The sequence below is a fragment of the Neoarius graeffei genome, chromosome 10 (genome assembly GCF_027579695.1).
Source record: "Neoarius graeffei isolate fNeoGra1 chromosome 10, fNeoGra1.pri, whole genome shotgun sequence".
NCBI classification, from domain to species: domain Eukaryota; kingdom Metazoa; phylum Chordata; class Actinopteri; order Siluriformes; family Ariidae; genus Neoarius; species Neoarius graeffei.
The window spans coordinates 2,847,795-2,861,475 of NC_083578.1; the positions used below are offsets into that span (position 1 = coordinate 2,847,795).

The 13,681-nt window shown below is 42.1% G+C and overlaps 1 protein-coding gene across 1 annotated transcript in view; it reads right to left on the reverse strand.

The window, feature by feature from the left end:
* si:ch73-138n13.1 (uncharacterized) overlaps positions 1 to 13,681 on the reverse strand; it is an 80,697-nt gene that overhangs the window by 66,212 nt on the left and 804 nt on the right. The window lies entirely within an intron of this gene.

The window sequence follows — 13,681 nt, forward strand, 5'->3', positions numbered from 1 at the left end:
TACGCCCTTGCCTACATGTTATCTCGTTCTAATTGTTGTGACTTTTATCCAAATGACAGCTGGCAATACGTTGTTGTTGATCTGGGTGTGAATCTTTGAGAAACTGGATTGGCAGAACGTTGCCCGTGAAGAAAAGAATGTCTTTATTCCCCTGTGCCAAGTGCAATTTTTAAGAGCCATAGGTTGTATTTTATTTATTGTTTTTGTTGTGAGTGGTTTTGTTTGATTGTTTTATTTCTTTAGGTTATTTATTTATATATTTAATGTTCCACTGTTGAATTGAATAAGTTGACTTAATGAAAAAAGTTTACTGTTCTTCGAAAGGGTGTATTTGCATGATCATTATTATTTTACAAGTGGCATAAAATTGTCTTGAAACGACGTCAACAATAATATCGTTTATCGCAATAATTTCTGAGACAATATACTGTCCAACAAAATGTGTTATCGTGACAGGCCTAATTACAGATGATGAAAGAAAACGCTGTTCCTAAAAACACTAAAGATGCTCCGAAGTTTGGTCTAAAACTATTCAAAGGGAAGTGGGATCGGGATTTATTTCATCGATTTCAAAACAAAAGTGTTTTGTGTGACTTGGCGTAGATCAGTGACACGAGTCTGCACCGCAAAGTTATTACATTTACATGAAGATTTTGAGGATTGAAAAATATTTTAATCTGATCTTTTAAAAACAATCATCTGTGTATTTATACTAAAACAATTATCCGCCTCAGACTGCGTGAATATCGGGGAATAAAAACCTCAACTTCGTCTCTGTTATTATTCACTTCACCTTCGGAGAATAACGGTTACACTGCAGGGGGCGAAATTTTGTTCTGCAATTTGGAAATATTTTCTGCAAATACACAAGCCTCCATACTACACCCTTCTCAACCTAATCATGCCTATATTTACATCATATCTAGCTTTACAACTCATAGCATTACTGTAATTCTTTATTCTCTCACTCGAGTTTTAATTTCAGTCTTCACAGATCCTTCTCCGCAGCAAAGTTATCATTCCATGATCCCTCCACAGGTCTTTCATCCCCCTCGCCCTGACACTGCGGGCTACTACAGCTTGAAGTCTACCAACTAATTCATAAATGTACTCGTTATCACACCCACACATCATCCTTCCACACAACATGCAAATAAAGGCATCACCACAATAAAAAACAGAACACAACTGATCTTCAAGAAACAAAACATTCATTTTCATGTTACACGTCATGTTACATTTTGTCAAGATTAAGTTTCCAGCTTGAACAATAGATTGTTACCCAGAATGCACTTCATTCACAGTGTTTGCATCGGCAACCTGTAGTTTTAAACTGAAAGCAAGGTTTCAGTTCTACACTCTGTTACATCTTACGATGATGCAAAGAACCGATGCCATTAAGGAATAAAACCCAACTGGCAAATGGAAAGCCGTTTGGGTTCATGGTGTTCGCCTGGCTTCTAAAGTGCAAGGTCATGAACTGAACGGAGAACGACTGCAGGGGCTTCACTGCTCTAAACTAACAACAGAGAACTGGGTACAAACTAATCATGGCACAACCGAGAGCTACAGAACTGAACCCATGAGCTTTGTCTTACAGGGCAACTGTTTTACTTTGTGCTCGTCTGCACCACAGGCAACACAGCACTAGTAAAAAAAAATAGAACATGTACACAAAACATGTATTAGTGTAGCTTGGTATGAGAAAAAATATTCAAAAATATCTATGAATAAAGATAAAATACTGTTGCTGTCTTCAAAAGGGATATAATATCAGTATAATTTTGCATGAGTCAACAATACAATATATACAAACCTATACAATTTACATATTTTATATATATATATATATATATATGGCGGCACAGTGGTGTAGTGGTTAGCACTGTCGCCTCACAGCAAGAAGGTCCGGGTTCGAGCCCCGTGGCCGGCGAGGGCCTTTCTGTGCGGAGTTTGCATGTTCTCCCCGTGTCCGCGTGGGTTTCCTCCGGGTGCTCCGGTTTCCCCCACAGTCCAAAGACATGCAGGTTAGGTTAACTGGTGACTCTAAATTGAGCGTAGGTGTGAATGTGAGTGTGAATGGTTGTCTGTGTCTATGTGTCAGCCCTGTGATGACCTGGCGACTTGTCCAGGGTGTACCCCGCCTTTCACCCGTAGTCAGCTGGGATAGGATCCAGCTCACCTGCGACCCTGTAGAAGGATAAAGCGGCTACAGATAATGAGATGAGATTTTATATATATATATATATATATATATATATATATATATATATATATATATCTCCAACTATAACAGCGACCGTCTTCATTTTTGTCCCCCTCGCGGACGCGCAATCTGTCGCTGTTGTTGTTGGAGTCACGCTGGCTGCCGGTTTTGCCGAGATATGATAAAATCGTCCTTGTTCTCTTGGCGTTTTTGTCGGACTCTTGCCCTGAAGAAACAATCCTCTTCTTGGGAGCCATGTTTGTTGTGCCGCATTGAATTCTGGGAGATGCATGGCGTAAACTGCCGAACACTGCCGCGGTAGTTGTCGGGTCCTCCCGGCGGGTATTAAAAGTGACGAAATCTTAGGCCCTGTCCACACGGCAACGGATTCAGGTGAATCCGATACAATTATTTATCGTTTCGGCCTGGCGTCCACACGGCACTGGCGTTTTGGGTGCCCCAAAACACAATCTTTTGAGAACGAGTTCCAGAGTGGAAAGATCTGGCAATGTTGCCGTTGTGAAGTCGTCTGGATGAGTAGAACGGATTTGTTTACGATGACGTCACAACCACATGACTGTGAGTGCTTCACGCTGGGTAGAAGTGTAACGAACTCGATGCGAGTTGTCAACAAATCCTATAACTTGGTTCATGAAACGCGCTTACAAAATATTTTCACTGTGAATATTTATTGTGTAATGGTGCAAAGTGAGAGAGAGAGAGAGAGAGAGAGAGAGAGAGAGAGAGAGAGAGAGAGAGAGAATAGCCCTTAGGGCAGAGTCAATCCCGCCAGCAAAAATAGGGAAAAAAAAGGAGCGATCTCACCTCTTCAGATGTTGCTTTAAGTCCTACAATACATTCCTCAAAAAGGGCGTAGAAGAACAAATTAATCCATCAACGTGTAGCATTCAATTTATTCCGGACCATTAAAGACGCCGCCTTCCGCGTAGAATCATACGTCATCCTCGCCGCCATATTGGATAGGTCAAAGCGGAGAATAAAGATGCCTCATTCATGTGCTGTGTTTAACTGTACCAACAGGTTTACCGTCCAAACGAGATCACATGGGATTACCTTTCACAGGTGAGACTGGAAAAATACTTTTCATTGTATTTGGTCATTATAATGTAATTTTACAAACAGATTTTTCTGACTTTGTGGCTAATATGAAGTCTCGTGCATAATAGTTTATGCGCATGCGTCCTTACTTCTTCTATTGTTCTGGCGTCTCCGAAGGGACCGTCTTACAGTGCCCCTCGAGGTGTGGCATGTGTATTGCATCATTTTCAGCAAGCGTTGCGTTGCCATATGGACCTGATATTTTACTGATCGTTGCCCATGTGGACGCGATATTTTTTTAAATAACATCTCGTTGCCGTTGTCGTGTGGATGTAGCCTTACATCGGAAAATGGCTGCTCTTATTTGGTTGTCGTCGCCTTTCGTCGGTATTATGTAAATATTGCTCAACTTGGACCTGGAAAACACCGTCGGGTTCACGCAGCACAGGTTTCAGTTTATTTACAGCGCCGCTAGTTTGCTAAATTAAGAACCATTGAATCCCGAGCCTGATTTTTTTCATTCTGCAAAATGCAGACTGCAGACGGGTATTTCGAACACTGCACTGTAATACGATCGTTTGTTATTATCCTCCCGACATATCAATTTTTTTTGGGGGGGGGGGGGAGGGTGTTAATAGCTATTATTCTGTCCATCTGTAAACATTTCAGTTTCCGGAGCAGAACTCAAAAACTATCTGGAATTCTCTCACGAAACCTGACAGTTGATGTTCAGGGACTAGAGGAGTTGTACCATTTGACATTTCTGTGATTTTTTTTTATTTTTTTTTTATTTTTCCTGTATTTCCATGGCAACCAATTCAACTGAGGAAAATTTGGAGGGGGTCTGATGTGGGGGCGGGGTCAGTCATCTCCTGATGAATCTTGTCGTTTCTATAGTAACAGCTCAGACATGTATAGCAAACACTCCACATAAATGGATTATAAAACGTGTTTAATCAGCGATACGGTGAAGTTTTCTGTAAGGAAGAGGAGGAGGAGGATGGTCACATTTACGGAAGGAGGAGTCTCCAGGGTCAGAGGTGAAATGAAGCCAATACTTTAGGTTTCTGGTCGTCTCCATAACGGAGGAGTTTACGCTTCTTTACAGTTTGACAGTAACATGGCAAGCTGCATTTATTTCTTCTTAACTGAGAGAGAGAGAATGAAGAGACGCTGGTGAGGGAACGAGCGTTTATCGCTGCTATAACGCGAGTGAGAACAGGAACAAACTTGTTTCAAATACGCTCCACAGCGTTACATGGAAAAATACATGAAGGAAACAGCGTGCTGGACATGTAACGGTTAGTGAAACGCTGCATTTTGTCAGAGATAATAATATAAGAGTTTATTTTGTGACCTGCTCGCTGTACATCATCCCACCAGATACTTCTAAAGAAATAATAATGACAAAATATTGATTTTAAAAATGATTTAATTTCTCATGTTAGCGATGTGACCCACAGTAACGGTCTGTTATAGAGAAATAACGGACCCGAGAACGCTGTAACTGACCAATCAGAATTGAGGATTCTACTAAAGAGGGTCAGCGGTGCTCCAGGAAAACAAACCAACCGTCATCAGCAGACTCGCTCCACTTCACCATCACCACCACTCAGAGATTTAACCCTTACTTCATGAACCAGTGCTTAACTCTGATTTCTCCGGAGAACCGAGTCGTCCTGCAGAGACGCAGCACACGCCCACCGGACTCCAGGAAACACCAGAGTGCCTTTATAACGAAATACGGAAAAGTAACCGCGACTGGTTTGACCAAGAACATTACACTTCCTCTCCAGCGTCCATCTCAGATCGTGCCGCATGAGGATGGGTTCGTTTCGATTCCCACCACGTAGGTTTTCTGAAGCGTCTCTTCCTGGCTGAGGCATCACTAATGTTTTTAAAGCAGATACGCAGAGCCATGGCCTCACTTTCGTTTATAAACGCCTTGAGACCTCAAGAATGGCACAAGAACAGTTTTAAGCGTTAACAATAAATCTAATATAGTAATTTTTATGATTAAAGTGATTTATATAGGTAGCGGTCTGAGTGAATGACCGTGATGTCTGTAACATCACAGCAGGAAGTCTATCGGTCTCATCGCCATTTCTGCTATACTAAAACACAGAGCTGACTGCAACTCCGAGCCTCCATTTTGATCTAATTTATCGTCATGCCACGTAGATGTGTTGCTGGTCAGTGCAGCAACATGACAGAAGGTGGATTTATGTTGCATTCACGGCCCAAGAATGTTCAAACTGCAAAGATTTGGACGCGTTTTGCGAGAAGTTCACGGGCACATTGGGTGGCTATGAAGTGGTCTCTCCTCTGCTCTGCACACTTTACTGAAGACTCGTATGAGACCTCTGATCTGTTGAGCGTTGGCTATAAGCCTGGATTGAAAGAGGGTGCAGGACCAACAATTAAAGAAAACTACAAGAAAAGGAAAGTCTCAATCTCTAGCCGCTTTATCCTGTTCTACAGGGTCACAGGCAAGCTGGATCCTATCCCAGCTGACTACGGGCGAAAGGCGGGGTTCACCCTGGACAAGTCGCCAGGTCATCACAGGGCTGACACATAGACACAGACAACCATTCACACTCACATTCACACCTACGCTCAATTTAGAGTCACCAGTTAACCTAACCTGCATGTCTTTGGACTGTGGGGGAAACCGGAGCACCCGGAGGAAACCCACGCAGACACGGGGAGAACATGCAAACTCCGCACAGAAAGGCCCTCGCCTGCCACGGGGCTTGAACCTGGACCTTCTTGCTGTGAGGCGACAGTGCTAACCACTACACCACCGTGCCACCCAGAAAAGAAAAGTATTTATTTTATTTATTTTTAAAAAAAGGAAAGTGAGTTCAGTTGCACCAGTCCTCCCGGAGTGAGTCGAGGGTTGCTGCTAAAACCCGGGACAGAACAGGATGTGACGTATCGCTCGGGCAGTGATGACCCCGCGGTTGTCGCTAAAACCAGTCAGGTTGCGTCCCATCCCAGGTTTTAGTAATTGCCTGAGCTGAGCAGTAATGGCGGAGTACTCAGTATGGAGAAAGTGGAGAATGAGTGAGGCAGCTGTCTGATTTCTAAGCTGGATATCGCTGCCATCTCGTCCTTATGGGAAAGAAGTGAATGAACAGAGAACTGAACGAACAACTCAAAGTCAGATTTGTTTCAAAACAATCGGCCACAAGATCGGCCTTCAAGAAGTGAGAACACAGACGGGTAAGCTCCGACTCTCATTTGGATAAAAAACACAACTCGTTGTTTACCTGCATTTAGATTAATATGTGTAACTTGTATTGTGTGTTTAAGTTAGCGGTATAAGATTACTTAATTTGCTTCAGAATGTGATTGTCTCAGTTCATCTGATTATTTAATGAGCCTTTTACATTTTATCAGTGAAAATGCATGCGTGTACATGTACGTTGCATAAGTTATAACACCCATCCTGTTTTAATGAGAGTCAACCCACAATCAGTGAAGTCAAATCAGTCTTAGTTGAGCGAGTTGGTAACGGGATTTCTTACTTTCACCATAAATTTTTATTGATATGACTTTGGTCTATAGCTGTAAAAGGCCTCGGTGTTAAAACTGGTTCCCGCTGTGACGTCACGCGCTCAGGGCTGGCTGGCTCAGCGGGGCAGCGCCAATCACAACTTTGCGCTCGATTTTAACTCTCAAAAATATATATTTTTTATTCCCATTTATGCAGCATACAAGAGTCAAGGATGGAGATACTATCCACTCAGAAATCCACTCAGTGTTACAGAAACACACACATCCAGGTTAATAAATCCACAGCATTCATTAAACCTGAACACACACAGAGAGAGAGAGAGAGAGAGAGAGAGAGAGAGAGAGAGAGAGAGAGAGAGAGATGGGACGATCACAGGGAAACCCAGAGTTTATTAAACAACCGGCAGAATGAGAGATAATGTGATGGGAGGCTCTAATCTTGGTATCGAAGCTGATCTGCCTTTAGAGAACACAAAAGCCTCAGAGAGAAAGAAAGAGAGATGCAGATTCAATGCAAATCATTATCACCTGAGGGTTGAGCACACTGTTTCCAGAATTGGAGCATGGATTGCATTACACACACACACACACACATTTACCAAGAGACTTCATACTGACACTCACGTCTCATATAATAAAAATATTATAACAACATTATTATCCTCTATGGTGTTTAATATCACTGGCGTGATGAGGTTCGTTTATATAAATCAACATATTTTGTTCCTCTTATTTCGTTTTGCATGCGTCCCGTAATTCTGTTTATCACACGAGATCCGCGACGCGGTTCAAAGGAGACGCAAAGAATCGTTTTCAGGAACTCGGGAATAATAGCACGCGTTCTGTCCCCCCCCCCCCAGGTGTAATATCAGGATTATAATCTCACAATATACTGTGAAATAAAGAGATAAGGTGTTAGAACACTGTGCGGCTGAAAGGTTTCCCACGCTCGGATTTTCATTTTGAGAATTTTGATCAGATTTCAGCTCTTAGACGTCGATCTCAGGAGGTTTTTCACAGCAGACTGAATGAACTGATGTGTATCTGTTTAATGGCTTCGTGTAACTCAGCTGCTTTGAGGTTTGTTTACAGAAACACACACACACACACACACACACACACACACACACACACACCGCTCAAAACATGGTTTTTATGACTAACACACAATTACAACCATGTTCTCAGTGGTCCTGGTCAGTATCAGGTGACTAACTGGCTGTGATTTTCTCTCCTCAGTAATGCAGGTGAACTAAAGACCTGCTGATCAGGACCCAGTTTTTAATTAATTAATAAATAAATAAATAAATAAACAGCCTGTATATTTTTCCCCCAAACTGATGTTAAAAATTCACTTTAGTTTCTTTTTCTTATTTTCCTTGAACACAGCCTTCAATCCAGGCCGAAACCGTTGCTTATGCTGGTTGTCATGGTGATATTCGACATCAGTAAGCTGCTGGAGTTCTGGACGTTAGCTCAGCCAATCAGAACGGAGCGGAGAGTCAGACCTGATATCTGAGATCAGATCATCTGAAATTTTCTACACAGGACAAACCTGACCAATAAAAAGTAATAAAAAGTAATAATCCTTCACAGCTGTTTAATTTTTCCTCCTTTCAAGGATTTTAAGAGTTTACACTTCTATCAGTGTGCACAGAAGAAGAATTGAGAAAACTTACATACTGTCACATTTAAAGTGAATTTCAGTAAAATCTTTTTTTTTTTTAAGAATCAGGATCGGATCTTTATTGTGTATCTGAGATGGGATTAAACTTTCAGTGTAAATAAAAAGAAAATCAGTCCAAAATGGCCTCGTCATGGAGATACAGAGAAACACACACACACTCTTTTGAAAACATTTTTGCATAACAAACACCAGCTGTAGTGATGTAAGCATTTACTAAACAACTGGATATTCACATCTGCAAAACGAGTGTTACAACACAAACACATGGCCGAGAGAGAGAGAGAGAGAGAGAGAGAGTGTGAGTGTGTTGCTGGTTTGGCCAGTTTGTGCAGAAGGAAAAATCTACGCACTCCTCAAGAACAAAAGCAGCTCTGCAAACACTACAATACAACACACACACACAATCACTATTATGGTGGTAACTTGTACAACCCAGATTCCAAAAAAGTTGGGACAAAGTACAAATTGTAAATAGAAACGGAATGCAATAATTTACAAATCTCAAAAACTGATATTGTATTCACAATAGAACATAGACAACATATCAAATGTCGAAAGTGAGACATTTTGAAATTTCATGCCAAATATTGGCTCATTTGAAATTTCATGACAGCAACACATCTCAAAAAAGTTGGGACAGGGGCAATAAGAGGCTGGAAAAGTTAAAGGTACAAAAAAGGAACAGCTGGAGGACCAAATTGCAACTCATTAGGTCAATTGGCAATAGATCATTAACATGACTGGGTATAAAAAGAGCATGTTGGAGTGGCAGCGGCTCTCAGAAGTAAAGATGGGAAGAGGATCACCAATCCCCCTAATTCTGCACCGACAAATAGTGGAGCAATATCAGAAAGGAGTTCGACAGTGTAAAATTGCAAAGAGTTTGAACATATCATCATCTACAGTGCATAATATCATCAAAAGATTCAGAGAATCTGGAAGAATCTCTGTGCGTAAGGGTCAAGGCCAGAAAACCATACTGGGTGCCCGTGATCTTCGGGCCCTTAGACGGCACTGCATCACATACAGGCATGCTTCTGTATTGGAAATCACAAAATGGGCTCAGGAATATTTCCAGAGAACATTATCTGTGAACACAATTCACCGTGCCATCCGCCGTTGCCAGCTAAAACTCTATAGTTCAAAGAAGAAGCCGTATCTAAACACGATCCAGAAGCGCAGACGTCTTCTCTGGGCCAAGGCTCATTTAAAATGGACTGTGGCAAAGTGGAAAACTGTTCTGTGGTCAGACGAATCAAAATTTGAAGTTCTTTATGGAAATCAGGGACGCCGTGTCATTCGGACTAAAGAGGAGAAGGACGACCCGAGTTGTTATCAGCGCTCAGTTCAGAAGCCTGCATCTCTGATGGTGTGGGGTTGCATTAGTGCATGTGGCATGGGCAGCTTACACATCTGGAAAGACACCATCAATGCTGAAAGGTATATCCAGGTTCTAGAGCAACATATGCTCCCATCCAGACGACGTCTCTTTCAGGGAAGACCTTGCATTTTCCAACATGACAATGCCAAACCACATACTGCATCAATTACAGCATCATGGCTGCGTAGAAGAAGGGTCCGGGTACTGAACTGGCCAGCCTGCAGTCCAGATCTTTCACCCATAGAAAACATTTGGCGCATCATAAAACGGAAGATACGATAAAAAAGACCTAAGACAGTTGAGCAACTAGAATCCTACATTAGACAAGAATGGGTTAACATTCCTCTCCCTAAACTTGAGCAACTTGTCTCCTCAGTCCCCAGACGTTTACAGACTGTTGTAAAGAGAAAAGGGGATGTCTCACAGTGGGAAACATGGCCTTGTCCCAACTTTTTTGAGATGTGTTGTCATGAAATTTAAAATCACCTAATTTTTCTCTTTAAATGATACATTTTATCAGTTTAAACATTTGATATGTCATCTATGTTCTATTCTGAATAAAATATGGAATTTTGAAACTTCCACATCATTGCATTCCGTTTTTATTTACAATCTGTACTTTGTCCCAACTTTTTTGGAATTGGGGCTGTATTACTGGAGCACATATCAGTCGTGTTGGTGATGGCAGTAACAAACAGTATTTATTGTATTCATGCTAAGTGTTTGCACACGCGCACACGTGTGAGCCAGGGCTTTACATTAACTTTCTTGCTCGCCGGCCACTGTGGCTAGTGGTTTTCCTGAGTCACTAGCCATTCAACCTTTTCACTAGCCACAATTCTGTTGCCAGGAAATCGCAGTTTTTTATTCACCATGATACGTTAAAGTTCAGAAGATCTAGATTTAATTATGAACGGCAGCGTATAATGTATCTCTACAGTAGCGCTCAAGTATTCAGTGCTGTTAAGGTCGCTCCCTATATGAAAACATGCAACCAGTTCAGACAAAAATATAAACAGAGTATTCTGTTTATTGAACTCAAATTCAAGCCCCTTACAATATGAAATATCGTATAATATGAAAAATAACGTTCAGTACAACTGAACTGATTCTGATATTAAAAGTCCAATTCAAAACATTTATCACTGAAAAACATTTGATGTTTTGATATGCAAGTATTGTGTATTATCAAGTATTATTATGTATATTATGTATAACTCATCTCATCTCATTATCTGTAGCTGCTTTATCCTGTTCTACAGGGTCGCAGGCGAGCTGGATCCTATCCCAGCTGACTACGGGCGAAAGGCGGGGTTCACCCTGGACAAGTCGCCAGGTCATCACAGGGCTGACACATAGACACAGACAACCATTCACACTCACATTCACACCTACGCTCAATTTAGAGTCACCAGTTAACCTAACCTGCATGTCTTTGGACTGTGGGGGAAACCGGAGCACCCGGAGGAAACCCACGCGGACACGGGGAGAGCATGCAAACTCCGCACAGAAAGGCCCTCGCCGGCCCCGGGGCTCGAACCCAGGACCTTCTTGCTGTGAGGCGACAGCGCTAACCACTACACCAGCATGCCGCCTCATTTGAGACTTTGACAGCAAATCAACTTCAAGTCAATGGCCACTTTATTAGGAATACTTACACACACACACGATAGCAATTAGCATATAAGCATTCAGATGTTACCATGTAGGTGCTGTTAGCATGTTACCCATTCCAATATCATGCCTGCTGTTAGTCGCGAGTTGTTAGCATGTTCACCATCAGCATGTTATCATGAGAGCTGTTAACATGTTAGGATTAGCATGGTAGCACGCAGAGTTCGCATGTTTGCTGTTAGCGAGTTCGCCTGAGCATGTTAGCATGCTATCCATTAACATGTTATCCTGTTAGCGGTTAACATGATAGCTGTCAGCATATTAGCCTTAAAGTGTTAGAATTTTAACAAATAGCATGTTAATCATTAACATGTTAGAATGTGGGTGGCACAGTGGTGTAGTGGTTAGCGCTGTTGCCTCACAGCAAGAAGGTCCTGGGTTCGAGCCCCGGGGCCGGCGAGGGCCTTTCTGTGCGGAGTTTGCATGTTCTCCCCGTGTCCGCGTGGGTTTCCTCCGGGTGCTCCGGTTTCCCCCACAGTCCAAAGACATGCAGGTTAGGTTAACTGGTGACTCTAAATTGAGCGTAGGTGTGAATGTGAGTGTGAATGGTTGTCTGTGTCTATGTGTCAGCCCTGTGATGACCTGGCGACTTGTCCAGGGTGAACCCCGCCTTTCGCCCGTAGTCAGCTGGGATAGGCTCCAGCTCGCCTGCGACCCTGTAGAACAGGATAAAGCGGCTACAGATAATGAGATGAGATGTTAGAATGCTAGCTGTTAGCATGTTATCTATTAGCATGATAGTGTGCTAACTGTTAACATGCTAGTTGTTAGCATGTTGGCATGATAGCTGTTCTGCTACAGCTCAGTAAGCACACTTTGCATTTTCTTTGCGGAAATGCAGTCTAATTATTAATATCATCTGATCCCTGAAAACACTCACTTCTGTGATCCAGAAATATTTCTGAGATGGACTCACATCTGATCATTTCTGATAAATATACAGAAAAGGACTGGAGGGATGGACACTTCCCGAGTGTAAGTGTGTGTTCTTGATGCAAGTGTGTGTGTGAGAGACGGACAGACAGACAGACAGTGTAGAGTCATTTGAAGTGAGAGCTGAACTGATATCAAACCCACAACAACCTGCATCTCAGGAGAAGTTAATTTTTTTTTTGTTAGTTACTTAGTTAGTTAATTAATTTTAAAAACCTGCTCCATTTTGGCTGGAAAGTACAAAAAAAAAAAAAAAAACCACACCATACAGCTAAAGTGTGTGAAATAAACGGCTTGAACCTGGAGCTTTAAGTTCCAATAAACAAGAAAAACAGAAGAAGCTCAAAAAGGCTTTGACAAATAAATAAATAAATCTACATATCTGCATGCACACGCACACGTTTAATTTCTAAAATTAAAAATTGTAAGTATTCTTTGCAAATCTTAAAAAGTTTGACAATAAGATTTAATTTACTCATTAAATAATGTTGAACAGGAAGTTTAGAACTCAAACACCAAACCCTGAACTCGGGATTATAAAAGTCTTCAAGTGTTTCATAAAACAGCTGAAGGTTAGACTTTTAAATAAAATGACTAAATTTCTCATCTCATCTCATTATCTGTAGCCGCTTTATCCTGTTCTACAGGGTCGCAGGCGAGCTGGATCCTATCCCAGCTGACTACGGGTGAAAGGCGGGGTTCACCCTGGACAAGTCGCCAGGTCATCACAGGGCTGACACATAGACACAGACAACCATTCACACTCACATTCACACCTACGCTCAATTTAGAGTCACCAGTTAACCTAACCTGCATGTCTTTGGACTGTGGGGGAAACCGGAGCACCCGGAGGAAACCCACGCGGACACGGAGAGAACATGCAAACTCCGCACAGAAAGGCCCTCGCCGGCCACGGGGCTCGAACCCAGGACCTTCTTGCTGTGAGGCGACAGCGCTAACCACTACACCACACCACTACAATAAAATTTATTACAAAAAAAAAAAACAGCAGTTCACTGAGTTTTCCTTCAGAAGAGTTTTGAACTTTCCAGCCGGTCAGTGTTGGTTAGAAACTGAGTGTAAAGTGAAAGCTGATGAGCTTCAGTGAGTCTGAAGAACTTTAGTGGGATTTACAGAAAGTTTTCCTCAGAGTCAGAGGGAAAGAACAGATCTCATACTGAGGGTCAACACGGGGCCCTCAGGAACAAACACACACACACAC